The sequence below is a fragment of the Marmota monax genome, unplaced genomic scaffold (genome assembly GCF_021218885.2).
Source record: "Marmota monax isolate L192 unplaced genomic scaffold, Marmota_monax_Labrador192_F-V1.1 WCK01_AAM20220418_F8-fsc00163, whole genome shotgun sequence".
In the NCBI taxonomy this organism is placed as follows: Eukaryota; Metazoa; Chordata; class Mammalia; order Rodentia; family Sciuridae; genus Marmota; species Marmota monax.
In genome coordinates, this window is record NW_026693660.1 from 108249 (window position 1) to 135557 (window position 27309).

Below are 27309 nucleotides of genomic sequence, written 5' to 3' on the forward strand. Positions count from 1 at the left end.
TGACTGCCCAGCCATGAGCAAACTCTCCCTCTTCACAGCACTCCTGGTTCTTGTGCATGTGACTCATCCTCCACTGGCTGTGCAGCCCACATTTAAAATTTGCTCCCTCCATGTGCCTGCCTCTCACCGCCAAATCAGATTACAAACTTAGCTTTCCGATCAAATACCCTGGTTTGCCCAATCAGAGGCCCTACTCTTACCATCTTCTCAGGCTTTGTAAGTGTCCATAGAGTCTGTTTCAACCCATCACCACAGTTTCTGTTACAATGCCTTTCAAACATTGCACAGGCATAATAAAAATGATCAAATAAAACACCCTGATAACCACACGTGGTCCACGATTAAGTCATAACCCCTAACTTAAACTAATAAATAATCACCTGTCTTCTATCAGGAAGAATATAAGTTATCATTTCTTAATTCAAAGCATTAAGCCTTCTTGATTATCCTCCCTGGAAAATCATTTACAGAGTTCATTTTTAATTTTTTGTTTGCTTTTCCACAAAGACACCTCCAGGAATGGGTAAATATTAATTTGGGACTGGAGGCCCTGGGTTCTGTACTTAGATATCCATTATGTTGAATTCCCAGGATTGTCTGGCCAGACTGGGAATGATCTGAATGGTCTGCCCTGTTCTCTTCTGAGTCTCCTAATTATTTTTTCCTTAAATATCTCTCTCAGAGGTTGCTTGGGTAACAGTAGCATGCTTACTTCCAGAACTCTTGTCCCAGTCACAGCAGATAACATTCACAAGGGATGAAGTTTCTGATACCAAAAATACAGGCTTTCCTCACAGTGAACCAAGGTTACCTGCTTAGGAATCTGAACATGAAATCCTGGGGGGTATTGAAACATATATATGTCCCAAGTCTGCCAGCAGATATAGCTTTGCATTTGGATAGTGACACTAAAGGCTGTAGAGTATAGAGGCAGGAATCCTCCTTCAGGGAATTCCCATTTGCTCTAGCCAGTCAAGGACAAAGGTAGAGTCAACTCAGGAATTCTGAGCAAAGCAGAATAGGAAGTCCTACCCTGTAGGGACACCTTGTCCAAGGACAGTGTCTGTTTTATCTTAGTTTCAAATCTTTCTTAAGACCTTCTGCTTCACACTCACTCTACTGCCTGATGGCCAGCTCTGCCTAAGATTGTCCTACTATGGTGACCAGATTGATCTCCTCTAACCAGCCCTGACTCCTGCCTAATTCTATTCTCTTAATATGATGAGTACACAGGTACTTGCCAATCATAGACTCTTTCCTGCTTGCATGGAATGGAACATGGGATAGAGGGTGAGGGAAAAAAATGAAGCTATTATACTATTTTTTATTTTAATATGTCATTATACTATTTATAAACTGTTCTGGTAAAAAATAGTAGAGGAATAAACTGATGAAATTATCATTATTTGGCTGAAATTAATAGGAATTTCTAATAATCTTTTATATTTTCATAGCACTATTATGGTTTACAAGTTATTTTCTTTCTTTTTTTGTTTTCTTCTTCTTCTCTTTTTCCTTCTTCTTCTTTTCCTGTGCTTGTAGGGATGGAACCCAGGGCCTCACACACAATACATAAGCTCTCCACCACTAAGCTAGTTACACCCCAAGAATTATCATTTTATACTTTTTAGAATTATTTCATAATTTGAAGAATTATCATTCAATCCTCATGTGTTCTTGTAAAATGCAGAAAATAGCTATTTTGGTTCCATTTGACAGATAAGGAAGTGTATGCTTTAGAGAAGTCCATTAATTTTCTCAAAGTCATGCAGTTAATAAATGCATTGAGTACAACTGGCACTCAAACTTAGGCCTCCTTAGGACATTTTTTAGATATCCTTGGTATTAATTTATCCTCACTATTCCTGCTACCTTTAACAGGGTCAGACTGGGAATGAAAGATCTGAGCTCTCTGCATAATCCCTTAAATCAGGCCTTCATCTGGTTTCTGCCCTGGTAGATTTGACTAAGACTATGGAAGAGTACTGGCCATTTCTAGGCATGTAGGCTCTTTGTGCCCAGGTAGAGAAGAGTATTGACTTGTTTGGTTATTTCCTCAAGCCAAGGAACCTCTCCCAACTCTTCAGCCCCACAGGGTCTCCTACAATAGAAAACATTCATTGCTCTGAGGATTTATTTAACTTCAGACATGTTTGGTGTCAGTAACTGGGTTGGTTAGAATGAAGGAAAGGGCTTGATCCTGGCTGTGTGGGAAGCAGCATAAAGGAGGGTAAAGTTCCCAAGGCACACCCTCTACTTCTTTCTACCCTTGGGCTTAGCCAGGTCTCACAGGAGTAGAAGCAGGAGTTCCAGGCACAGACCTGCCCCCCTTTCACTCTGGCCTTGGCAAAGTCCTAGGTAGGACTTGGTTCCCTCTCTCTCTACCTGATGTGAGGTATCTTCATCAGAAAGCTCCTATTAGGCATCTATCTACAGGTCATAGATGAAGAGTGATTTATGCAACATCATGCCCTCTAGCATTAGCCCAGGCCTCCTGGTTTTGCAATACCATGGGGGAAGTTATAATGATCCCAGGGGTGGGAGGAGGGGAGAATAAAGAGTAGAGGTGAGGTGACGAGAGACAGATGATAGATCCTCAGAGCTAAATATGTTAAAATTCACATTGATTTAAAGTAAACATACCCTCTGGCACTTTAAGGACAATGAAAACAGGATGGGAATCAAAAGGAGAAAATGCTAAGAGGCACTAAAACAGTTTCTAACCACTGCAAACCGGTGTGAGTCACTTACAGGAACCCCATCATGTGTCTTTCATTCCAAACCCCTGAGCCAAGCAGACCTGGTAGCAAATTGGACAGTGACCACACCCAGAAAACTGGGCTGTGAAAGGGAAATACAGCAGGACAAGTTCTCAGCTGGTTTCCAAAGAACAGAGGGAGTGATGGAAAGAGGTGGGGCAGAGGAAACCTGGTACCACCTGGTGTTTCGCTACTGAGAAGGCAGGACTCATTTTTGGACTTTAGTCCCTTGATAATTTGATTAAATACAGATTGTAAATGGTTAGGAGCACAAAATCTAGAATTGGGAGAATAAAATGAGTAAATGCAGATATCACCTAGAATAGTGCTTATGTCCTAAGTAAGTGAAATATAATGTTCATTGTTACTACTGAAGTGCTACAGAAGAAAGCAAGCCAGTATCCTAAAGTAGCAATAATGTGTAACACAAATGCATTTAAGACAGAAACCTGTTTTGAAAGCATGAAAAGATGTCAATGGATGCAGTTATGGAAATATAGATCTTATTATGGGAGTTGAAGCTACCTCAGGGGAGCAATAAATTATAGTTAAGAATTGTGAATTAGGGATGGGTTGAGGCTCAGATTAGGTAGAACACTCACCTACCATGCATGAGGCACTGGGTTTGATCCTCAGCACCACATAAAAATAAAATAAAGATATTGTATCTACCTATAACTAAAAAAATAAATTAAAAAAGAGAAAGAACTGTGAATTATAGCCTGAATCCTTCTATCAGAGCCCATGGGGGGGAAATTCTTTTTCCATATTTAAGAAAGTCAATCAAGCTGGACGTGGTTATACATACCTGTAATCCCAGAAACTCTGGAGGCTGAGACAAGATTACAAGGTGAAAGCCAGCCTCAGCAATTTAGCAGAACACTCAGCAACTTAGTGAGACCCTGTCTCAAAATGAAAAAATGAAAAAAGGGGCTGGGGATGGAGTTCAGTGGTAAAAGTGTCCATGGGTTAAATACCTAGTACAAAAAAGAAGAAGAAGAAGAAGAAGAAGAAGAAGAAGAAGAAGAAGAAGAAGAAGAAGAAGAAGAAGAAGTCAAATAAACTACTAGGCTAGCTTTACAGAAGAAACTTAACAAAGAAATCCTATACACAAAATATATTTAAAACAAACAACAGTTAGCTTGGGACAGAATAAATCTTATTAAAAGAGCAATTAAGCAAATGAGAATTTGGAGTGAATTTAATAATAGAATAAATCAAAATGGCAAGGAATAATAAACACCTCTCTATAATAACACTGAATGTAAATGTTCTAAACTTTTAAATTTACAGAGTAGCAGATTGGATTAACAAAAAACAAGACCCAACTATATGCTACCTTCAAGAGACACAACTTTCAGGCAAAGACATCCATAGACTTAAAGTAAAAGTGTAGAAAATGATATTTCATGCAAATGGAACACAAAATAAAGCAAGAGTAGCTACTCTCACATGCAACAAAGCAGATTTACATTAGCCAAAATTAATCAGAAGAGACAAAAAAAGTATGAATACTGATAAAGGGAAAAATCAAACAAGAAGATACAATGATAGTAAATATTTATGCCCCAGACATCAGTACACCTAACTACATAAATAAAAAAATATTCAAAAGTACAGGTCTTACTATGAGACCCTGTCTCAAAATAAAAAAATAAAAGAGCTGGGCATGTGAATCAGTGGTAAAGTTACCCTAGGATCAATCCCCGGTACAAAACAAAAACAAAAACAAAACAACCCAGGAGAGAGAGAGAGAGAGAGAATACTGAAGCTATATAAACACATGGAGATTAAACAATACACTTTTAAATTATGAATGGGTCATAGAAGAAATCTGGAGAGAAATTTTTCAATTCTTAGATCAAACAAGAGTAACAATACAGCAGATGTTACACATCAGAATCTCTGCGACACTGTGAAGGTTGTTCTTTGTTTTCCCCACTTTTTTATTGGTGCATTATAGTTGTATATAATGATGGAATTTACTGTTACATATTCATACCTACACAATATAACAATATAATTTGGCCAACATCAGTCCCCAGTGCTTCCCCTCATCTCTCCGTACCTCCCACTCTTTGGTCCCTTTCCTCTACTAAGCTCCCTTTGATTTTCATGAGATCCTCCCCATCTTTCTTTTCCTTTTTCCTCTCTAGCTCTGCATATGTGAGAAAACATAAGACTCTTGACCTTCTGAGTTCGATTTATTTTGCTTAACATAATGGTCTCTAGTTCCATGCATTTTCCTGCAAATGACAGTTTATAGTGAATAAAAATCCATTGTGTATATATACCACAATTTCTTTATCCATTCATCTGTTGATGGACATCTAGACTGGTTCCATAGTTTAGCTATTGTGAATTGTGCTGCTATAAACATGAGTATGCATGTATCACTGTATAGTATAATGACTTTTAATTCTCTAGGATAAATACTGAGGAGTGGTATAGCTGGGTCATTTGTTGATTCCATGCCTAGTCTTTTGAGAAATCTCCATACTGACTTCCATAGTGGTTGTACTAATTTACAATCCCACCAAAAGCATAAAAGTGTTTCTTTTGCTCTACATCCTCTACACTTATTATTTGTATTCTTGATGACTGCCATTCTGACTGAGGTGAGATGAATTTCAATGTAGTTTTGATTTGTGTTTCCCTGATTGCTAATGATGTTGAACACTTTTTTATATATTTGTTGGCCATATGTATTTCTTCTTTTGAGAAGTGTTTGTTTCATTCATTTGCCTATTTATTAATTGGGTTATTTGATTTTTTTGGTATAAAGTTTTTTTGAGTTTTTTTTAATATATTTTAGATATTAATACTTTGCCAGAAGAATAGCTAGCAAAGATTTTCTCCCGTTCTGTAGATTCACTCTTCACATTGTTTCCTTTGTTTGAAGGTGGTTCTAAAAGGAAAAGTTTATAGCTATGAGTGCCTACATTTTTAAAAAAACATAAATATCCAAAATAAACAACCTAATGACGCATCTCAAGATCTGAAAAAAACAAGAACAAACCAATTCCTAAATCAGTCAAAGGAAGGAAATAATTAAGGTCAGAGTCAAAATTAATAAAACAGAGAATAAAAAAATTACAAAGATCAATATTATGAAAAGTTGGTTCTTTAAAAAGATAAATAAGATTGATAAACCCTTAGCCAAACTAACTAAAAGAAAGAGAGAAGACCCAAATTAGTAAAATCAGAGATGAAAAAGGACATATCACCAGATATCACCGAAATCCAGAGGATCATTAGGGACTATTATGAAAACATATACTCCAATAAATTGGAAAATCTAGAAGAAATGGATAAATTTCTAGACACTTATGATGCCAAAATTGAAACAAAAAAATCTAAACAATCCAATAGCAATAATAATAATAATAATAAAGCAATAATAATAATAATAATACTTTTCAACAAAGAAAATCCCAGGACTAGAAGTATTCTCAGATAAATTCTGCTAGACCCTTAAATAAGAACTAATGCCAATGGTCCTTAATGTCACCCTGATACCTAAATCAGAAAAGGACACATCAAAAGAAAGAACACTACAATATCCAAAGCAATTAGGAAAGATAATGAAATAAAAGGGACACAAAGAGGAAAAGAAGACAAATTATCACTATTTGCCAATGATATGATTCTATATTTAGAAGATCCAAAAAGCTCTACTAGAAGACTTCTAGAGCAAATAAACAAATTCAGCAAAGCAGCAGATTATAAAATCAACATATAAAAATCAATAGCTTTTCTATACAACAATGATAAATACTTTGAAAAAGAAATCAGGAAAATAATTCAGTTCACAATAAAGGCAAAAAAGAAATTATTCTAATGAAGGAGGTGAAAGACCTCTTCAAATGAAAATTGTAGAACATTGAAGAAATAGAAAACACAAGAGACGGATAAATCTCCCATTTTCATGGATAGCCAGAATCAATATCGTTAAAATGGCCACACAACTAAAAATCATGGCAGATTCATTGCAATACCCATCAGAATACTAGAAAAAAAAAAAAAACAGTCACTAAGCTAGGAAAAACAGTCCTAAAATTCATATGGAGGTATAAAAGACCCAGGATAGCCAAAGCAATTCTAAGCATGCATGAGACCCTGGGTTCAATCCCTAGCAGTGTGGAAGGAAGGAGAGCAGTCAGGGAGACAGAGAGAGAGGAAGGAAGGAAGAAAGCAAGCAAGCAATTAATTTAGTTCCTGGATTAACTGTTCCCCCCAAAATCCTTCTGGATTCAATTTTTCATTGAAATTTTTATTTTTTGCTTTTTTAAAATACATATTCTAATATAATAAACCATTCTGAATTATTTTGGGATAAAGAAGGTTCAAAGCACTACTAGAGAGAAATAAGCATACAAGAAAAATAACCCGTAGAGACTCATAGAATCATGAGTTAAAGGGAACTTAGAAGTCATAGAGTTAACGTATATTCCAAAGGAGCTATCCTGATTCACAGACCCCAACATTTCCCTGGACACCCTTCCAGAACATTCTCTTGTGAGTCAGCAGAGTTGAAATTCTTAGACTAATCAGAAATCCTGAAATCCCTCTCCCATTGACTCTTTCCTAAGGATCCTACCTCTGTTCTATAAAGTAGAACAGCCACATTCCTGTTCTTTACTTGACAGACCTTCAGATATTTGAAGTTGCTAAAAAATTGTGGTCTTCAGAAATTTCTAAGCTAACCATACCAACTGCTATGGCCCTCTATCCTGCTCTGTGGTATAAAGGACCCTCACTGTTCTCTGATGAATGTATTCCAGCTTATCAAGGTCTCTCATGGAATCTTGTACCACATGTAGTGGTACAAATATGACCTGTCTAGTACCAAGGTTCCTAGGCCAGTCACTCTCTGTGACATTGGGTCACTCTCTATGAATTTAGCCTCTGAGGTTGCATTCCATTATTTTAGTAGCAGGGCTCTTATGGAACCCATGGTTGCCATCTTTTGTTTCATGTGCACTTTAGCCAATCAAGCCTACACTTAGACTTTCAACCAACAGTGCAGGCCATTATATTTGTTCATGTTAAATCTCAACTTATTGGTTTTAGCCTACTATTCCAAGCCTACCATTCTAAGCCAACAATTTTTAATGTTTATCTTGTCAACTATAGAGTAAAAATAAAATTTAAGGAGCTGGGATTGTGGCTCAGTGGTAGAGCACTTGCCTAGCACTGGTAGGACCCGGGTGTGATCCTCAGCACCACATAAAAATAAAGGCATTGTGTTATGTCCATGTACACCTAAAAAATAAATATTAAAAAAATAAAATAAAATTTAACCATTTCTAATTGCTATTTTTCCTGGTTTTCTGTCATCCACCAATTCAATCTGCCTGACTTCAGACTTTGAGATCACTAATGACCTCAAATGCAGTGTGACCTTAAACTAGTTATTTTATTTAATTTCCTCATCTAAAAAAACAAGGAGCAGGGAATGATCTCCTAGGTCCCAAGTAATTTCAGTGCAGTTGACCCTGTATATCATAGGTTCCAAATCCAAGGATTCAATCAACTGGATCTTGAAAATATTTGGGGAAAATATTTTTAGGGGAGAAAATATTATGTCTGTAGTGAACATGTACAGATTTTTTTCCTTGTCCTTATTCCCTAAATAGTATAACAACTATTTACATGTCGTTTATATTGTATTAGGTATTATAAATAGGCTAGAGATGATTTAAAGTATACAGGAGGAGCTGGGTGTGTTGGCAAATGCCTATACTCTCAGACTCAGGAAGCTGAGGCAGGAGGATCAGAAGTTCAAGGTCAACCTCATCAATTTAGCAAGACCCTCAGCAATTTAGTGAGACCCTGTTTCAAAAGAAAAAAAAACTTTTGGCACCAGGGATTGAATCCAGAGGGGCTTCACCACAGAGCCACTGAGCCACATCCTCAGTCCTTTTTTATATTTCATTTAGTTGCTTAGGGTCTCCCTAAGTTGCTGAGGCTGGCTTTGAACTTTTGACCCTCCTGCCTCAGTCTCCTGAGCCACTAGGATTATAGGCGTATGCCACCTGTGTTTCAAAATTTTTTTTTAAATGAAAAGAACTGGGGCAGTAGCCCTGGGTTCAGTCCTCAATATCTTTCTGTCTGTCTGTCTGTCTGTCTCTCTCTCTCTCACGAAAGAAAGAAAGAAAATGTTCTGTGTTCAAATATATGCATTTCAACTTTAAACCTCAGGCATTCTCTTAAAGAAATTAAACTCCAAAAACAACACAGTAAGTACTTTCACTCATAATTAGACATTCAACTTTTGCTTTAGTCTGTGGAAGAGTAAAACTGCAGAAATTTATAGGTAGTTTGTCAATTCAATTGCAATAAATTTAGTTCCTAGAGTCCACAGTTATCTAAACTACTTAGTGAGATATTCTCTTTAATGAAAACTGCTAAATATTGTTGTTAATATTCATAAATGCAGTCACTAATGATTTATGAAAGATTTATTACCAAGATGTATTTCCTTCTACTAATTTTGCAACAGCCTTTCGCGCTTTTGTCAAGAGCAAAACTGTTTTGGCCTGATGAAGCTACATTTGTAAAAAGTCAAAAGGAATAGATCCTGTTTTCTCCTTGTCACACTTTAACATTATCAGTGAGGAACTAACAAATGCTTAATGATATTCTAGGGTTGATGTTCCATGCATCCACCTCCACCCTCCCCTGTATGTCCTCACTCCTTTGCCATCTTCTCCCAGGAAGAAGGAAGCCAGCATGAGTTGCATTTACCTTAGCAGCCAGTCAGTGATGTCACACAGTCTAACCTTCAACCTTGGTGATTTTCCCCTGTGGCCACTCCCCACATCCCTGTCATCCAAGCCCAACCCTCTGTGACAACTTGATCATCTTATCAATGGTAAATGCTGAAATAAAAATGTGAAGGGCTGGGGGTGTAGCTCAGTGGTAGAGTGGCATGCTTAGAATATGGGAGGCCCTGGATTCCCCCTAAAAGAAATTGAAGATAAAAGGGAGATTAAGGATAGCTTTTCAATAATAGGGATGGGGCTAAGGTCATCACCAGAGTCATTATCAAATGAACTACAACTTCCAGCATCCCTGACTTACTTACTATGGGACTTTGGAAAGCTTACCACTTCTGTCTCAAATTTTTCCTCCCTAAAGCCTAGTATTCTGCTATTTCTTACCAATAGAAGATTTTAAAATAATAAAGGTGATACTAAGTTTTTTCTGAATAAAACAATAACACGAACCTACAAAGATCTAATCCTAATGTCTCAAAGAATTTGTGAATAAAGAATTTAAATGACAAATGCCAGGTGAGGGTATATTGGATATGGGGAGTATGTGACTGAAGAGGGATTGTGCATTTTGCGGGGAGTATGCAGTGAGTCAAAAAACCCCCACAAGAGAGGAGAACTGGAAAGCCTGAAAAAATGTTCATACTCAATATTCCACTTCTAGGACTCAATTGTAAGGAAATATTCAAAAACATGGGTGAGATTTATGGAGAAAAAATTATATTGCCATTATTTGCATCAATAAAAAATTAGAAATAACTCAAATATTTAATAAAAAATAAATTAAGATACATTCATATCATGAAATATTCTATCACATTTAAAATAACATTTTTGCCAGGTGTGGTGGCACACGCCTGTAATCTCAGTGGTTTGGGAGACTGACGCAAGAGGATTTAAGTTCAAAGCAATTTATTGAGTTAACAGCACTGATATTATCAGTTGCACACCTCACATTAATGGCTATGGAAATGAGGGACACAGTAATCGAGGTAGATGATGGTATGACTAAGGAAACAGTAAGGTCAATCAAGAGCCCCTCTTTCCCTGAGTCACCAGTCAAGAGTCATCTGTCTTCTGAGAGTGCTGGTTGGGGTTGATATGCTTTTGACCACACAATTTATATGGATACAATACTGAGACTGATAATCCTAGGGGGGAAAATCATCTACAAGGCTTCATTCCACTCCGATTATAATGCTATGGTTATAATAAGCCAATGCCAATTGGAATTTGTTCACACCCATCATTTCTTTCATCTAATTTATTTTAGTGCTTGCTGAATACATTCAAGTTCCATGCCCATGACAATGCAGAGGGGTTGTTCAGAAGTGTGAAAGAGAACTAACAGAATGTATCCAGAAGCAGGACACATTCTCAAAGTGGGGAGAGGGCTATATGAACTGAGCCTTTGATAGGTCTCTTACAATTGCTACCTTCCCCTATAGAACCATGCACTAATCTTCGGGGTCATTGTCACCCTCATCCATTGCCTATCAAAATCCCAAAAGATATGATCCTGAGTGCCATAATCCTGAATGTGGAAATCCAAAAATATCAAAGTCTCAAATGAAAGATTATAATTCCAAATGTTAAAATCTAGAGAGCAAAATACACCCCCAACACAATTTCCATGGAAATAAAAAGAGGCTATATGAGAAGCTATATGAGAAAACCAAATTCTGAGAAGTGAATCAATGCATTCTTTGTTGTACACAGGATAATTGCCAAATTATTCAATTATGTACTAATTCTGCCCTTTCACACACAGCACATGCTTGCCTTCAAAAAACACCATTTGCCTGGGATGTAAGTCAGTGGTAGAGTGCTTGCCTAGCATGTACAAGGCTCTGGGTTCGAGAACCAGCACCAAAACAAAACAAAACAAAACAAAAATGCCTTTTGTCAGAATAAAAAGTAATTTGACAAGCTCAGCAACACTTTGAACTAAAGACACTTTCTGATACAGAAGTTCCTCCAGTGGACAAACCACATTAAATTGTGAACTATTCTTGGTTAGGGATTTGACTTTCAAATTGAATCATAGAAGAATTTTAAAAAGAACCATGCCACATAAAAAATGGATATGAATTTATTCTCCAAGAAGAGCCATGTCCCAAAAGAAAAAAGTAACTATTTATTACAATATTCACAATTCATCAAAATATTGCTGATGATCATGAAAGTTGGCCAACTCTTATGTACTACCTCCACACAACTGTGCATAATTTATCCCTGTAATATACTTCTTCACATGTCTAATTTTCTTTTTAGCTTTTTTCTTCTTTTTTTTCCCAGAATTTTTAATTGTCAACGTTATTTTTTATAATCTTCTATGCTAGGTATTTTATCTTTGCATAATTTCCAATACTGGAAGTATAAATTAAGTAAAGATATTTAGAGTTCCAATTTTTAAAAAAATATTTATTGGGAGGGGCTGGGATTGTGGCTTAGTGGTAGAGTGCTCGCCTAGTATGCATGAGGCACTGGGTTCGATCCTCAGCACCACATAAATATAAAATAAAGATGTTATGTCCATCTAAAACTAAAAAACAAATATTAAATAGATATTTTTTTAAAAAATATTTATTTTTTAGTTGTAGTTAGACACAGTACCTTTATTTTATTTTATTTTTTATTTTTATGTGGTGCTGAGGAGTGAACCCAGAGCTTTACTGCTGGGCCACAACCCCAGCCCTTAAAGTTCCAATATTTTATGCACTTTTTGCAAAACTGACTCTGAGAAATGCATCATTCTAATGTTGACTTTGTAAGCATTGTGCATGTACATGAAGACATTGAAACTTCCTCAGTAAGTGAAGACATGTCCTTTTTGTATATCTGCATTTGTGAAAGATGAAAGTTCTCAAGATCCTAGCTATATGAGTGACTGTATATGTAGTAGGGACCCACTGTGTTTTTGGTTAATGTTTCCATAAGACTTATGCTGTATTTCTGATTTCTGCAGTTAAAAATCTGAGTACACACAATTACCAGCCATAGTGATGTGCATTTATATATTTCACTTTTTTACCTATTTATCTATGAATACAGCTTGTCTACTCATAACAGGTGGCTGTCCTGAGTATACCTGAGTGTTTATGCTTGCAAAAACATGTAAGTTTTAAAGAATTTTTAAAATTTATCCGCAGAATTATATTATTGAGATGCTGATCTTTGGGGATTTTAGACTTTAGAGATTTTAGGTCATTTCAGGATTATGGTAATTGGGATTGTGTCTTGGAATTATAGCCCAAACCCACCACCATCCAAATAGCAAAAGGAATAATAGCAACTTAATTTTATAGAGTTTTTAATCTTTCATACTGTTGAAATTTACCACAACTCAAGAGAGGTTAAGTGACTTGCTCAGGGTTCAACTCTTTGTTCCTTCTCTAGATCCCCAGATATCACTCTTCAGCTGACACTACTGGGAGGTATATTTTAAGGGTAAGCCTGGAGAACATCAGCTGTGTAAAGGAGAATTCTCTGCCGCATCAGAATTCTCTGCGGCAAGTAGCCTCAGGGTTGTGATGGAATTTCTAACCCTTAAAATACTCCTAAGTGTGTTGAAGTAGTGATTGGGATGGAGAAGAAAGAGAAAAAAGACGGAGGAGGAGGAATTATTTGGTTTCGGTTTGAGCCTCAAGAACGGACTTTCTGGGTGGTACTATCCAGAACTCCACTTCTCTTAGGTCCCTTGTAGCTCAACTGATGCCCAGGAGAGAGTCCGTACGTCACCACTTATCTATTTCCTTCTTTCCACCGCCTTCCCCAGCCACCGCGGGAGCCGCGGGCGCCTGGTTACTATGGCAACCGCGACCAGCCCGCAGCCAGCTCTGCTGCCGCACCGACTTCTCCAACCTCAGCTGAGATGCCATGGTGAGAACCGACAGTGAGGCAGAAGCCAGCATCTCATTCCTTCTTCACTATTCTCACCATGAATTTCCGAACCCTGAGAGGACTGGGGGTAAGGGACAAGGAATGAAAAAGAGCCTCCCGATGCTAACCTCCTGTGGGATTCCAGCTGCCAGTGGAGCGTGCAACACTTAAGTTGTGTGCAGCCATTCCAGAGGCACCTGTGTTCTGAGGACCGACTGACCCTGGGAAGGCAGACACTCACTGCCGATGGAGAAGATGCTGCTTTGAAGCTCTCATTGGTATGTACCATCAAATTTTCCTCTGGCTGAGCAGATTTTCTAAATGACAAGGTTTTGTGTCTTGATTGATGGCTGTTTTTTAAAATCCCATCTTTTAACTGCTTATGGCTTTAAATTGCATTTGTCTTTCTTACATCTCTAGGTCTCCCTTTAAACGTTCTACTCTCTTAATCAGTGGGAGCTACACCCCCAGTATCCGTAATCTTCTTTATCACACCCCACCTGTGCAGATACCATGCATCACAAATACACACCCTAGAAATAGCAGAGAAGCAGCAGAGTTCAGTTTCCCAGCCACTATAATCCAATTTTATTTATGTTTCTGTCTGCAATCAAAGAAATAGAGACCTTAGGCAAAAAAAAAAAAAAAGTGGTATGTCAGATGTCAGTGGAATGCCATAAGATTCCTAGCAAAGCCTTGTCCTTTCTGGTGAGCTCAGTGAATCCATTAGCTCATCCAGAGGAAACAATTGTTACACAAGGAGAGACCTCTATTTCAGTCCAGTAGAGGGCGTCAGCGCTTGCCTACACAGCTCAGTAAACAGGCCCAAAGACGAAATAGGCGCACACGTACGCATGAACTCCCAGGCTGCAATGGACCCGCGAAAGTGCTGCTCTTCGGGATCTTTAAACAAAGGGATGGTTAAATTCATTCCCTGCTAGAAGCAATGGGACGGGCCAAATGACTTCTGGAGGGTTGTATTTGTTTTGGAATCAAATGATTATGATTAGGTATTTTCTGTATATCAAGTCCTTCCCTTGCCTTCGAACCTCTTGCTTTTCCTCCCCCCTCAACCTTTCCTATTGGTCTATTGTTGTGATCAACTATTTAGAATTTTCATTATTGGAAAGGTGAAACCTAGTTAGAATGAAAGATAAACAAACTCAAGGCTGAACCAGTGCCCCCCCACCTCCGCAGTACTATTCCATTGGTTCTTTCCCCTGACTGCTTATGGTGCTTCCCCCTTTAAAAAATACCAATGCTTAGGTCTCATTCTCCAGAGATTTTGATTTAATTGATCTGGGATGCAGATTAAACACTGTTGTTTTTGTTTATTGTTTTTTGTTTTTTAAGCTTCCAGATGACTCCAGTGAACAAAGATTGAAATCTACTGTTCTAGTCATCAGGATCTAGTTTTGCCAAGTGAATTTGATAATAGTTAAGCTTCTCTAATAGCTGCCGTTATAAGGCCGAGCATATAATTGTCATAAATGCCTAAAAGCTACAGGCAAAGAGACCTGGCAGGAACTTGGACTGCTCAAAGAAGCTGAGGAGGAAGGTGATGTTTCAGAGGAGGAAGGGAGGATCTCTCTCAGAATAGATTCCATCACTAAGTGAAATGTTCTGACCTATATTTCAGGGCAAGGAGAAAAGGAGATATGTACCTTTGCAAAACTGTAGAGTGAAAGCCTGGCCCCTTAGATTTATGGACTCCATGTTTATGTATTAATCAGCATCACGTGTGTAAATCTCCCATCTACCCACTGCAAGGAGGATGGATATTTGGAAAGAAGAGGACAGGGATGCAGGGGTCACTCTAGTGAAGGAAAAAGCAACAAAAAGGTCATCTAGGAATTATAGTCTTATCTTTCTTTAGGTCTGATACCCTTCAAAATACCCTCAAACACCTCCTAAGTCTTTGGGGAAACCTAGAGATTTTCTTTTCCTGAAAATTGGAGCAGCAGGGTAAAATCCTCTCCACAAGTACTCTTGCAGACTGCAGGGCACATCTGTTCTTCTACCTCTATCTCACAAATATTCACAAATCATAAATGCTGAGAAGCAGGTGGGAGATAGAAATTATACAGCAAGTTTGCAACACCTAAGGGGCTCAAGGACATTTAGGTAAGGCCTTAGAACTCTGGGCCCAAGAAGCTACATTTTACTTTTTTTATTTTATTTTTGTAAAATATATTTTTATTTGTAAGTGGACACAATACCTTTATTTATTTATTTATTTTTATGTATGCTGAGGATAGAACCCAGTACCTCATTTGAGCTAGGCAAGCGCTTTACCACTGAGCCACAACCCCAGCCCAAAAAGCTAAATTTTAAAGTATACTAGAATGTATGATCTACCAATCTGGTGCCAGAACTTCTCCAGTCAGCTTCCTAAGGCTCTTGCTTTCATTTTGGATAGACAGAGAAAAAAGGTAAGCATAAATGACAGTACTGAGTCTTCTGAAAACCTTGGCTAGTTTCAGTCATTTATCTTATAAGTTGGCAAGAGAGTTAAGTTACTGTGTAAAGAGCATATAACCCACTGGATTGGAACCACACAGCATTGTATGCCAGGGTCACTCAGGGAGGGACTGAGAGGTATCTCCCAACACAGAATGGCCACAGCTCTCCCACACTGATGTGCCAGATTACTTGTCTCTACTTTCCCTTAGTGACCTACCAAACCCTCTTCTTGTGCCTCCTTGCCAAGAAATCTCCAGTTATAACCACCTCCATCCTCCCTTTTACTCATTGTTTTTCAAGTTCTGTGGCACAGCCATAGAACATTACTTGGTTTCCTGCAGTCACCAAAACCTCCTGAAACAATACCTTCACTTTCTCTGCCTGAGCTTCCTCCAGGGTCTCCCCCAGGATTTCACTCTGTCAAGATGGCTAGGGGTATTCTATACCTAGCCAGCTCATAGCCTCTCTCACTAAATTAGTGCTGCTTCTGACCAGTTTTGCCTAGCCCACAGAAGCTTCTGCTACTTCCACCCCTAATACTCTTTCTTAAAGGTTACCTCAGAAAGGATTCACCTCACAAGGTAGTTGGGGCTAACCCTGTGAAGGCTACCAGCCCATTAGATGGCTAACCTAGCAACAGCAAAAACATGTCTCATTTCTCACTGTCCCCTTCCACCATAACCACCAATAACTATTCTCTGAAAACAGCAATTTACTTCACAGGTCACTGGAGAAAAATGTCCAGTTGATCTGACTTGATCCATGTCTATCAGTTCATCTTTGTAAACAACACCCAAACTCACATTGGAGATAGTAGGGAGTTTTTGATGCTTTAATAAAATGCTATTTTACACTTTTCAAACTGCAGATTGTGACATCATTGAGCCATGAAATCAAGTTGGTGGGTCGAGGCCAGCATTTTCCAAAGGAAAAAAGCTAATAGAACAGAAAATATCAGAGTACTTCCATGTAGCGAAGTGAAGTTTTATTTTCTAGAATTTGTGTTTCAGTTTTATGTATATGATGTTTGTGTGAAATGAGTCCTTACATAAATGTATTTCTTATTGTGAGTCATAGTCAAATTACTTTTAAATTCATTACCTTTGTGGGCTGTGGCTCAGAGGTGTGTGTGAGGCACTGGGTTCGATTCTAAACAGCACATATAAATAAATAAAATAAATGTCTATCAACAAATAAAAAAATAAATAAATAAAAATTCATTACCTTTCAGCAATCACTGAAGGAAATTAGAGTTGAATCAGTGAAATATTAAAAAGTCAAATTCTAAAAAAGTTAGCAAAAACCATAGAATTCAGTATATATTTTGTTTGCTTTGTTTTGATGCTGGGGATGGAACTCAGGGCCTCACACATGCTCAGTGAGTTCTATAACTGAGCTACACTTCAACCTGGACCAAACCTTTAATAAATTATTTTTAATCCTGAGAAGGAAAAAAGTAAACATCTCTATTTTTTAATAAGCATTATAATTTCATGCAGAGCTACCTACTATATTATATGACATTCTGGAAATAACAAAATTTTAGTGAAAGGAAACAAATTAGCAATTGCCTAGGGCTGGGGGTATAGGAGAGAATTTTATAATAAAAGGGTATAAGAAACTTTTCTGTATAGAACTATTCTTTAATTGTATTTATTTGTTAAAAGTCATACACTGTACACTAAGAAGAGTAAATATTATGACATATAAATTACACCTCAATAAACCTGACTGAGGGGGGGTGGCTAGTGATGTAGCTCAGAGGGAGAGTACCCGCCTGGCATGCACTTGGTTCCACCAGTAGTACAAATAAACAAACAAACCAACAATCAAACCTGATTAGATGCTAAAAGCAAAAACAAACAAAAACCCTCCATGTGGCTAGGGATGTTGCTCGGTGGTAGAGCATTTGCCTAAAATGTGCAAGGCTCTGGATCAATCCTCAGCACCACACAAATGAAACAAAACAAAAATCCATGGATAAATTCACAGTCCATAAAAAGAAATCCATCCATTTGAGGAAGGCAATGCAATGAGCAAATAAATGGGTATATATTCATCATCAATTATAGCAAAACTGTGATATTATTTCACTTCTTGCTAACGATTAACGATGTTTTAAAACCACAATGTAATGCTTTGGCAGTTACAGTAAAATAGCATTGCTTATTATGGGTTGCATTGTAAATTCATAAAATCTGGACAGAATACAATATTGTAACACATGGGAAAAATCCATAAAATCATCACACCCAGGAATTTATTCCCACAAGTTAATTAAGAAAGTTTTTCTTATTTTGTTTTTGTTTTAAGACAGGGTCTGTGTCACCTGTACTTATCTTTAACTCCTGGCCTTAAGCAATCCTTGTCTCAGCCTCCTGAGTACCTGAGACAAGCACCACCTTGTTCAGCAACAAAGATTTTTAAAATTCCAAATACAAAAAAAAAAAGAGAGAGAGAGATATTCTCTACTGTGTTATTATAATAGAAAAAAAATAGATATAGCTGAAATATCCAATGTTACAGAAACAGTTTTGAAATTTGTGGTACATAAATACAATACAGTATTTTGTACTCAAAAAAAAAAAAAAGTCCAGAGAAAAGTAGAAAGAATCGTGGTAAAAATTTATAATAAAATGAACAATAAGCAGAATACAAAAAAGCAATCGTGTCATGTCATGTTTGTAACTTTAATGTGTGCATATAGAAGATGAAATGCCCATATACAAGTAGCTCTGCTGAAGCAATGGCTTATAGGTGAGTTTTTGGTGTTCAAAAAACATTTGCTGGCTGTGTAATGGCACATGCTTATAATTAATCCTGGAGGCTGAAGCAAGAGGATCATAAGTTCAAGGTCAATCTCAGCAACTTAATAAGACCCTGTTTCAAAAAAAACCAATCAGTCAATCAATCAATAGAACTGGGGATGTAGCTTTGCAGAAAAGTACCCCTGGGTTCAATCTCCAGTATCTAAAAAAATAAGTAAATAGATAAACATTTCCTGCTATTACATTATTTTCAATAACAAAGAACCCTCAAATAAAACCTTTAAGATTGGACCTGGTGTGATGCCACATGCCTGTAATCCCAGCAACTTGGGAGGTTGAGGCAGGAGGATCATAAGTTGGAAGCCAGCCTGGGCAACTTAGACCCTGTCTCAAAATAAACTTTTATAAAAGGGCTGGGATTGTAGCTTAGTGGTAGAGTGCTTGCCTTAGCATAGGTTCAATCCCCAGCGCCACAAAAAAAAAAATTAAAATTAAAAAATTTTAAAAAGAGTGAAAGGCTATAAATGTAGAAGAAGGGAAGGAATTCATATTACTATTCATATTACTATGTAAAATGTTTTGTTGGCCCTAAAACCAGAACCAAAAAAAAAAAAATCTCAAGAGTCACAATTATGTTAAATAAATGCAAGCTGTGTGGATTTTCTTTCATGCTTCCTGTAAACTAAAAAAAGGGATTGGGCAAACATCAATCTGGACACAGTCTGTTTAGTTTGGTAAAGTCCTTGCTCAGGGCAGGTAGTTTGTCAATATCTACTGACAGACTGATTAAATATCAGAGCCACCTTTTAGTTGTACTTTTCACAATCAAAGACCTGGAAAACCTTAAATTTATCTCTAAAAAAGCATCAGAGATCTTAATACAAATAATATTTTCTCTTTAACTGTATGTAATAAGGGGACTTTAATTTTTCCAGTATAAGAAACATACCTTTGGGGACTTTTCCCAATTCTTAAAAGAATTGTTAAAAACAATTGTGGCTGTTGTAGCTCAGTGGTAGCGAGCTACAACTATACTAAAAAATAAATATTAAAATAAAAGGAACAGGGCTGGGGATATAGCTCAAGGGGACAGGAATGTAAGAACATATTAAGTAGGTCCCACTTCTTAGGGGAAAGACAAGATACACATTGAACAGTGCTCTGGGAGAACTTTCTTAGAAATTTGCCTAATGTGAATGTTTAATGATGGAGCTTTTTCTTTTAAAGTAGGAAAGAGGGAAGGAGAAAAAAGTGGGCCAGGAGCAAAAATGACAATTTGGGAAATCTGTTCTCTCCTTCTGGGCTCTATTATTTTCAGATCAAATGGCCTAGCATATATTCCTGGATTCTGCTTAACCTTTGGTTGGCTATATAACCTTAGATGAACATGTAGTGTCTCTGGGCCTCATTTTATCATCCTGAGAGGGTTGAAAATTCTTACCCTATTCATTCTTACCCTATTCATTCTCCAAAGGCAAGCTGCATGGGAGACTCAGACTGTGTGCAGATTGATGTTTGCCCAACCCTCTTTTTTTCCCCTAAGGGTATCTGAGTTTCCTGGTAGACAGTCTACAGACAGGATACCAGGAAATACCCATGTTTAAAAAAGTAATAAGGGCAGGGGAGACAGAAATATGAAGGAAATCTGTAGGGGTGTGTGTGTGTGTGTGTGTGAGAGTGTGTGTGTGTGTGTGTGTGTGAGAGAGAGAGAGAGAGAGAGAGATTGTACTTGGAACAAGTCAGAAGTGGTAATCTAGTAATTTTTAGACTAAATAAGATGTCAATTACTTTACTATGTAGCGATCATGATTTTCACTTTTAGGGGAGGAGACATTAATATTGGTTAGATATACTCTAGGCCAGGTACTTTCATATGTCATCTTCATCAACCTTCAGTAACTCTGTCAATGGAACACTATTCTCCCCATTTTTCTGATTTAGAGATACTGTAATGCACAGACATTAATGTGACTGCATTTTTAATGCAGAAAGCAGAGAAGAAGAAATTTGAACTCATCTTGTTTTCAGGACAAAATTCCCATTCTCATCATGCCCTCATGTCAGGCAGAATTGAGTTCAAACTCTAGCTGTGGCACTAATTAACCATGTGACCTTGGGAAGTTTATTAACTTTGCTATATCCCCCCAAAAACAAATGCCGAATGTTTTCTCTGATACAAGGAGGCTGACTCATAGTGGGGTAGGGAGGGGGAGCATGGGAGGAATAGATGAGTTCTAGATAGGGAAGAGGGGTGGGAGGGAAAGGGAGGGGGCAGGGGATTCGCAAGGATGGTGGAATGTGATGGACATCATTATCCAAAGTACATGTATGAAGACACGAATTGAGTGTCAAAATACTTTATATACAACCAGAGATATGAAAAATTGTGGTATTTATATGTAATAAGAATCATAATGCATTTTGCTATCATTTATTTTTTTAAATCAATTTAAAAAGATCTTAGGAGAATAAGAGTGTTTAGTGATGGGTTTTCTCTTTTTCTTCTCCTTCTCCTCCTTCACCTTCTCCTCCTTCTTTTGCCCCTTCCCCTTCCTCCTCCTCCTTCTTCCCTTTCCCCTTCCTCTTCTTCCACCTCCACCTCTTCCTCCTCCTCCTCTTCCTCTTCTTCTTCATTGTTGCAAACAACAGAAATAATTCCTTGGACTAACTTTGGGGAAGGAAGGAAGAAATATATTGAAATGCTATGAATTAGTTCATTTAAATGAATGAAAGAAAAGTAAACAGCCAGGTTTGGGGAAGAATGATAATCTGGGCAGCTAAAAAAATCTAAAGAATAGAGAAGGTATTTCCTTCTTCAGGGTATTCTTGACAGGATGAATCAGCTCTGATCATTTTTAGTTTTTGTGTGGCTCTCTGTTTAACACTCACATTTCGAGAGGTTAAAGTGACCTAGGTTGCCTCTTGGAAAAGCACAGGCACCTTGATCCACATTTCTACCAGGCTACACGCAGGTCCTTATTGCAGAGCTGCAGGGGGTCTGGATGTTGGGTTACCAAAAGCCACAGATGCCCATTATGAAACTAATGCAGTCAAACATCCCAGCCCAAAACAGTCAAAACACATCGTCTCCAGCAAGGCAACAGTTCATATCATTTGATTGCAGAGTAACTATGCATCCCGAAATCCTACCTGTGTGTGTGTGTGTGTGTGTGTGTGTGTGATGTTATGACACATGTAGAAGATGATATTTCAACAGCATTCTGGGATGAACTGACAAAGTGATCCTGCAAGAGACTGGCTTGAAGGCTCTGGCTACCTCAAGCCTTGTCTGAAAGCCCTGGGAGCTGAGGGTATCACTATACAGCACTCATTAAGTGACAAATCAAGGGGCAAGCTCAGATTCATATAATAAGCTTCAGCCTGCCATTTGCCTAGTTTCAGCTTTGTTGAGGCCCCTCCCTTCCTCCTCTGAGGGCTATTTTATTTTTATTTTTGGTAATGTTGAGGATGGAACCCAAGCAGGCTGGGCAAGCACTCTACCACTGAGCTACAGCTCCAATCCTCATCCCTATCCCCAAGTTTTCAATGAAGTTTCTCAGCAGGCAGGGGTTGGAGTCCATAGTGGTGTCTTGGCTTTTGCTCTACTGATGACTGTCAGCTTATAGTTTTCTTTTCCTGAGAGGTTTTGTTGTAAGATATTCAAGATTTTTAGGAAACAAAAGTAGTTTCTTTATAAGTTTAGGGACATCTGGCCCAAGAAGCCTAACAGTCTTAGAGGTTTTATATTTCTACCTTCTTGTCAATTTCTATCTTCTTGTCAATTTTTTTCAAATATTTATTTTTTTTAGTTGTAATTGGACACAATACCTTTATTTATTTATTTTTAAGTGGTGCTGAGGATCAAACCCAGGGCCTCACACGTGCTAGGTGAGCTCTCTACCACTGAGCCACAACCCCAGCCCCACCTTGTTAATTATGGTAGTTCTGCCTTGTTAATACATACAGGGTAGGTTTCCAAATATGGTGAAAGATAATACTTAGGACCTGTGATCATGGCGGTGGCCCGGGGACCTAAAAGACCATAAAATCTGGAAGGGATAAGAATGTTTTTCTCAACCCCTTTTCTCTTTTGTTTTGTTTTGTTGGTGGTAGGGGCTGCTGTTTTGAAACCATATTTACTTTCCTCTCCTAAAATTAAAAGGCACAAATAGACAAAAAGAGGATAACTTCTTTGACTTTGGACTTTTTTTGTTTTGGGGTTTTTTTTTTTTTGGTTTTTTTTTTTTATTTTTTCTGCCCTGCTGGGGATAAAACCCAGGTCCCTGTGCAAACACTTTACCACTAAGATTATTTCAAGAGATTCAAATCTTCACCTATCTGATAGTCACACAAATTAGCATTTATCCTTTCAACTTCTTTTTCCTTCTAACCTGCCACCCCTCCTCCCCCAAGGGCAGTCAGGTGTTTTGAAAGGTTCTAGCTAAAAAGCAGTAGGAACTGTGCTTATTTTTTGCAAGTGGAACTAGGACAAGATGAGTTTCAGTTGGGAGACCCTTCTTTTCCATCTTCCCATGATGAAATACTACTTCTCTTTGAAGGGATCATTCAGCCCTTCCTTCATAATTTTCCCCTGATTACTTAGAAGCCTTCTCAGTCTCAGGAGTAGCATGTTCCAACTTGCAAGAATTCTTCTTACTTTCTTATTTTCTCTGCATATGGTGAACCTTGGGGTCAGACCCACTTGTCTCATTGTCCTTGACACAGCTGTCAGTGCCCAGACAGTTGCCTTGTCTATCAAGAAACTTAGGAGTGAATGAATGAATGAAAAAGAGTCAGAGGCTTAAATCAAACAATACTTCACATGATCCCATTTGGGAGAAAGAGAATTTGGAATCCTGTATATGCCTTTACTACATTTAGATAAAGGAAGGTTTTACATCTGTTCCTTCCCTATAAAAGCCTGATCCACTTGGATGTGTCTTTTCTTCAATTTGAAAGTGTTGATTTCTATGCCAGGGGATTCAAGTTCCTTAGTTTCATCCTGAGGCTTTATCTATCATCTATCACTATTCCACTTCCTAAATACACTATATCATATGCTGTCTCTACCCTTTCCCTCCTCCTTCCCTCAGTTTCTTTCCCTTTGATTGTTTTTTGTTTTTGTTTTTATTTTTAGCTTTTTTGCTCTTTTGCAGTTGAAAACATAGCTATGTAAAATAGTCAGATTGATTTGGGTTGAACTTGACCTTTGCCACATGTTATTTCGAAGCTAATGTTAATTTTAAGAGCAATCTGTTTGAGCAAGTAGGACTGGAAACATTTGGTAAGATTCTTCCCAAAAGGAATCAGCTGGGCACAGCAGCAAACATCTGTGATCCCAGATACCCAGGGGGCTGAGGCAGGAGGATGACAAGTTGTTAGGCCAGCCTCAGCAATTTAGCTAGACCCAGCCTCAAAATGAAAAAAAGCTGGGGATGTAGCTCAGTGGTAGAGCACAGCTGAGTTCAATTCCCAGTGCTGACCACACACACAGACACAGACACACACACAGGCACATGCACACAAACGTAAAAGAACCAATCACAAGGTTAGTATACTTGTTTTGAGTTCCGCAGATATGTACTATTTAGTCCTGTCTGATATAGGGCACAGAGATTCTAAGGCCTGTGTTCAGAGACCCTAAGCCCTGTAGAGTAAAATTACATATATAAAATCATGTGCATATAAATTTTTCTAAGCTGGAACTGCATATGAAGATAGACATCTAGAAAAAAACAAAATCCTGTTGGCAAAATTTGCTAAATTTCTTAGAGACTTTCAAGAACTCCAGTCAGAGTTGGCTCAGGGAAGAGTCTTCCTGCAAGTTATAATGATACTCTAGGAATTTATCTTTTGATGATGATTATGATGTGATGGTTCTAGATTTTATTTTGCAGTGACATTACTGACTAGAGATTTCTTCCACAAAGTCCTAATTTGTTTTTTCCTGCTTTTACAACATAGAGTTCCTGGCTATTACACAGCATACATATGCCAGTGAATTAGGGTAAACCCCTCTCAAATTTTTTTGTCATTGCATTATGAAAAATTGATGCAGAAGAACATTTGCAGTTTTGTCAAGCTGCATTTTAATTTCCTTTCTGCTTACAGGATGAAAACTTGCAAATCAGTCAGAAACTAGTTAGAAAGTAAAAAATTTCTACTTTTTTTCTTTTTATTTTTTTGGTGAGATGTTAGCTTAGAAATAAACTCCAGAACCCAGGATTAAATCTTGCAGCTCTGCAACACCCAGTCCATGGATCCCCTCTGCTTCTCTACAGCAGATTGGGTTGGCTCCGAGCCAATCCTTCTATATAGAAGATGTGCAAAGACATCAAACCTATCCTGTCCTATGTCTTCAGGAAGTCTCTGTGACAATGATTGAATCTCTGGAATCAAATTTGTTCCAAACCACTGTGCTACTCCTTCTCTACTCGCATATCCTGTCCAAGGCATTTTGGGAGCCTTTAGGCCACAAACAGCTTGGGATTTCCCTGGAGCTACTTTGAAGCTCAACACCCATGGGGGTCATAATAAACTGAATACATGGCAGTAATGGGTCTATATTTGGAATGCTTGGAAAGGAAGGACTGAACCTCATAACTCACAATGGCTATCAGTAGCTCCTATAGCTACCTGCAATCACTTTAAGTCCAGAGGGGGGTTGTGGTAAATTCCATCTAAACTATATCAGGAATGCGGAGAGTAATAAAGCCTTCACTACACTTCAGATAATTAAAATAATTAGATAATTTTTTTCATCTAGCCAATTGGCAAAGATAACAAAAGAAGAGAAATGGTTAGGATTGGTGAGGGTTCAGACAAATATCTCCAATCTACATTGATGGTAGGAATATAAATTGGTATTAACTTCCTGAAAGATAATTTGGCAATGTACATGAGGTATTTTTAAAATGTGTATATTCTTTGATCAAGTATTCTATTTTTAGAAATATTAGGAAATACTTATAGAAATATATAGACACATACATAGATAACCCTTGAAGTTACATATAATAATGAAAAATTGGAAATAATCTTAATGACCAAAAATCAAATCTTGGTTAAATAACGCAAAGTATAGCCATATGACACATCCATTTAAAATAATGTTTTCAAATAATACATAGTGGCATGGAAAAAATTCTTAGTTCATTAACTGTAGGTTGCAAAGCAGAACAATCAAAAAATTTTAAAAGGGTCTATATAGAAAAAAACACTATATACACATGTTCATGGAAAAAAATACAGGAAATATATATGTCAAAATAATGACAATCAAGCTGGGTGCAGGGGCACTCGCCTGTAGTCCCAGCTATTTAAGAAGCCGCAGCAGGGGGATAGCTTAAGCCCAGGAGTTCTAGACCAGCCTGGGTAACATAGCAGGATCCTGTCTCAAAAAAAACCAAAACAACAAAACCACACACACACAAACTGGATGGAATCCTGTCCCACACTCTTTAAAGCACTCAGGCTGACTCATCCCTTACCAGAGTGGGTCTGATGTTTATCACCCTTATCCCACTTAGGAAGTACGTGCTTCATATGTGATCCACAGGATAACCACACACAACCTGACAGTTTTTGTTCTAGAAGGTGCCGCCCCCTCCCCCAAATAAATAAAATGCCCAGATGAGCAGAGACATTTTAGAGCTCTCTGGGGATAAGAAAAGACAGGCATGTTCTCAGAGTGGAAATTAACTGGATTGAGTAGGATTGGGACTGGCAAAGAGCAATTCAGGAGTTGGCTTCAGAATTAGCGAGCTCAGGATTCTTAATCAATATTAACTTTGTTACTCCCACACAATTTTGCTAGCTTGTCCACCCCTGTGAGAATTTCAACAGTTTAGAAAGAATGACGTCATTAGCCCAGTCAATATTTTCAGGGCTGTGTTACAACTGCCAGTGGAGCAGGATATTTTACTGAATAACAAAATAGAACTTCTGGGAGCTGGTTGGCAGAGGCACTGCACAGAGAAATCCCTTCCTCATGAACATGGGGCCCATTTAATTGCCAAGCATTCTAGGCGTGGGAGCAGTTTTTGTTGCCTTTTATTATTGAATTTGCCAATGTGTCAAAGACATAAGCCCATGAGCAGAATATGGACAACAAACTAGTAGAAACAACTATCCTTGCTTCTCACCCTTAATAGAAGTCTTTTCTTGTTTTCTGCCCATTGTAAGCACTTCTTGTACCAAATGTCCTGAAACCCCATGACATAGGTCTTGCTATTTTGTATTTATTTCCTTGTTGCTTACAATTGTTGTCTGGTTGTTACATACATAAAAAGGTTATGTTCAGAGGTTGGGGCTGTAGCACAGTAGCAGAGCACTTGCCTAGCATGTGTGAGGCACTTATGATTGATCCTTAGCACCACATAAAAATGAACAAATAAAATAAAGGCATGCTATCCATCAACAACTACAAAAAATAATAATAATAAAAGGTTATGTTCACTCAGGGAATGGGGATTGCAACGTGGAAAACCAAGCTCCATTATTTACCAGCCTTCTTACCTTGGCTAAATTGATCAGCCTCTCTGAGCTATAAACAAACTTGTACTAACTCTCCATACATGATTGTTTTGAGGCTCAAATGATATTACAGGTATAGAAATAAAGGTAAAACATAGGTATTGACATCATCTTTTCTATGGA

At 37.8% G+C, this 27309-nt stretch overlaps 1 protein-coding gene across 1 annotated transcript in view; it reads left to right on the forward strand.

Annotated features, from left to right (window-relative positions):
- Mical3 (microtubule associated monooxygenase, calponin and LIM domain containing 3) overlaps positions 1-27309 on the forward strand; it is a 262585-nt gene that overhangs the window by 29794 nt on the left and 205482 nt on the right. Inside the window, exon 2 of the mRNA XM_058584101.1 lies at positions 13317-13698. The gene's annotated coding sequence lies outside the window, so the exon portion shown is untranslated. The remainder of the gene's footprint in view (positions 1-13316; positions 13699-27309) is intronic.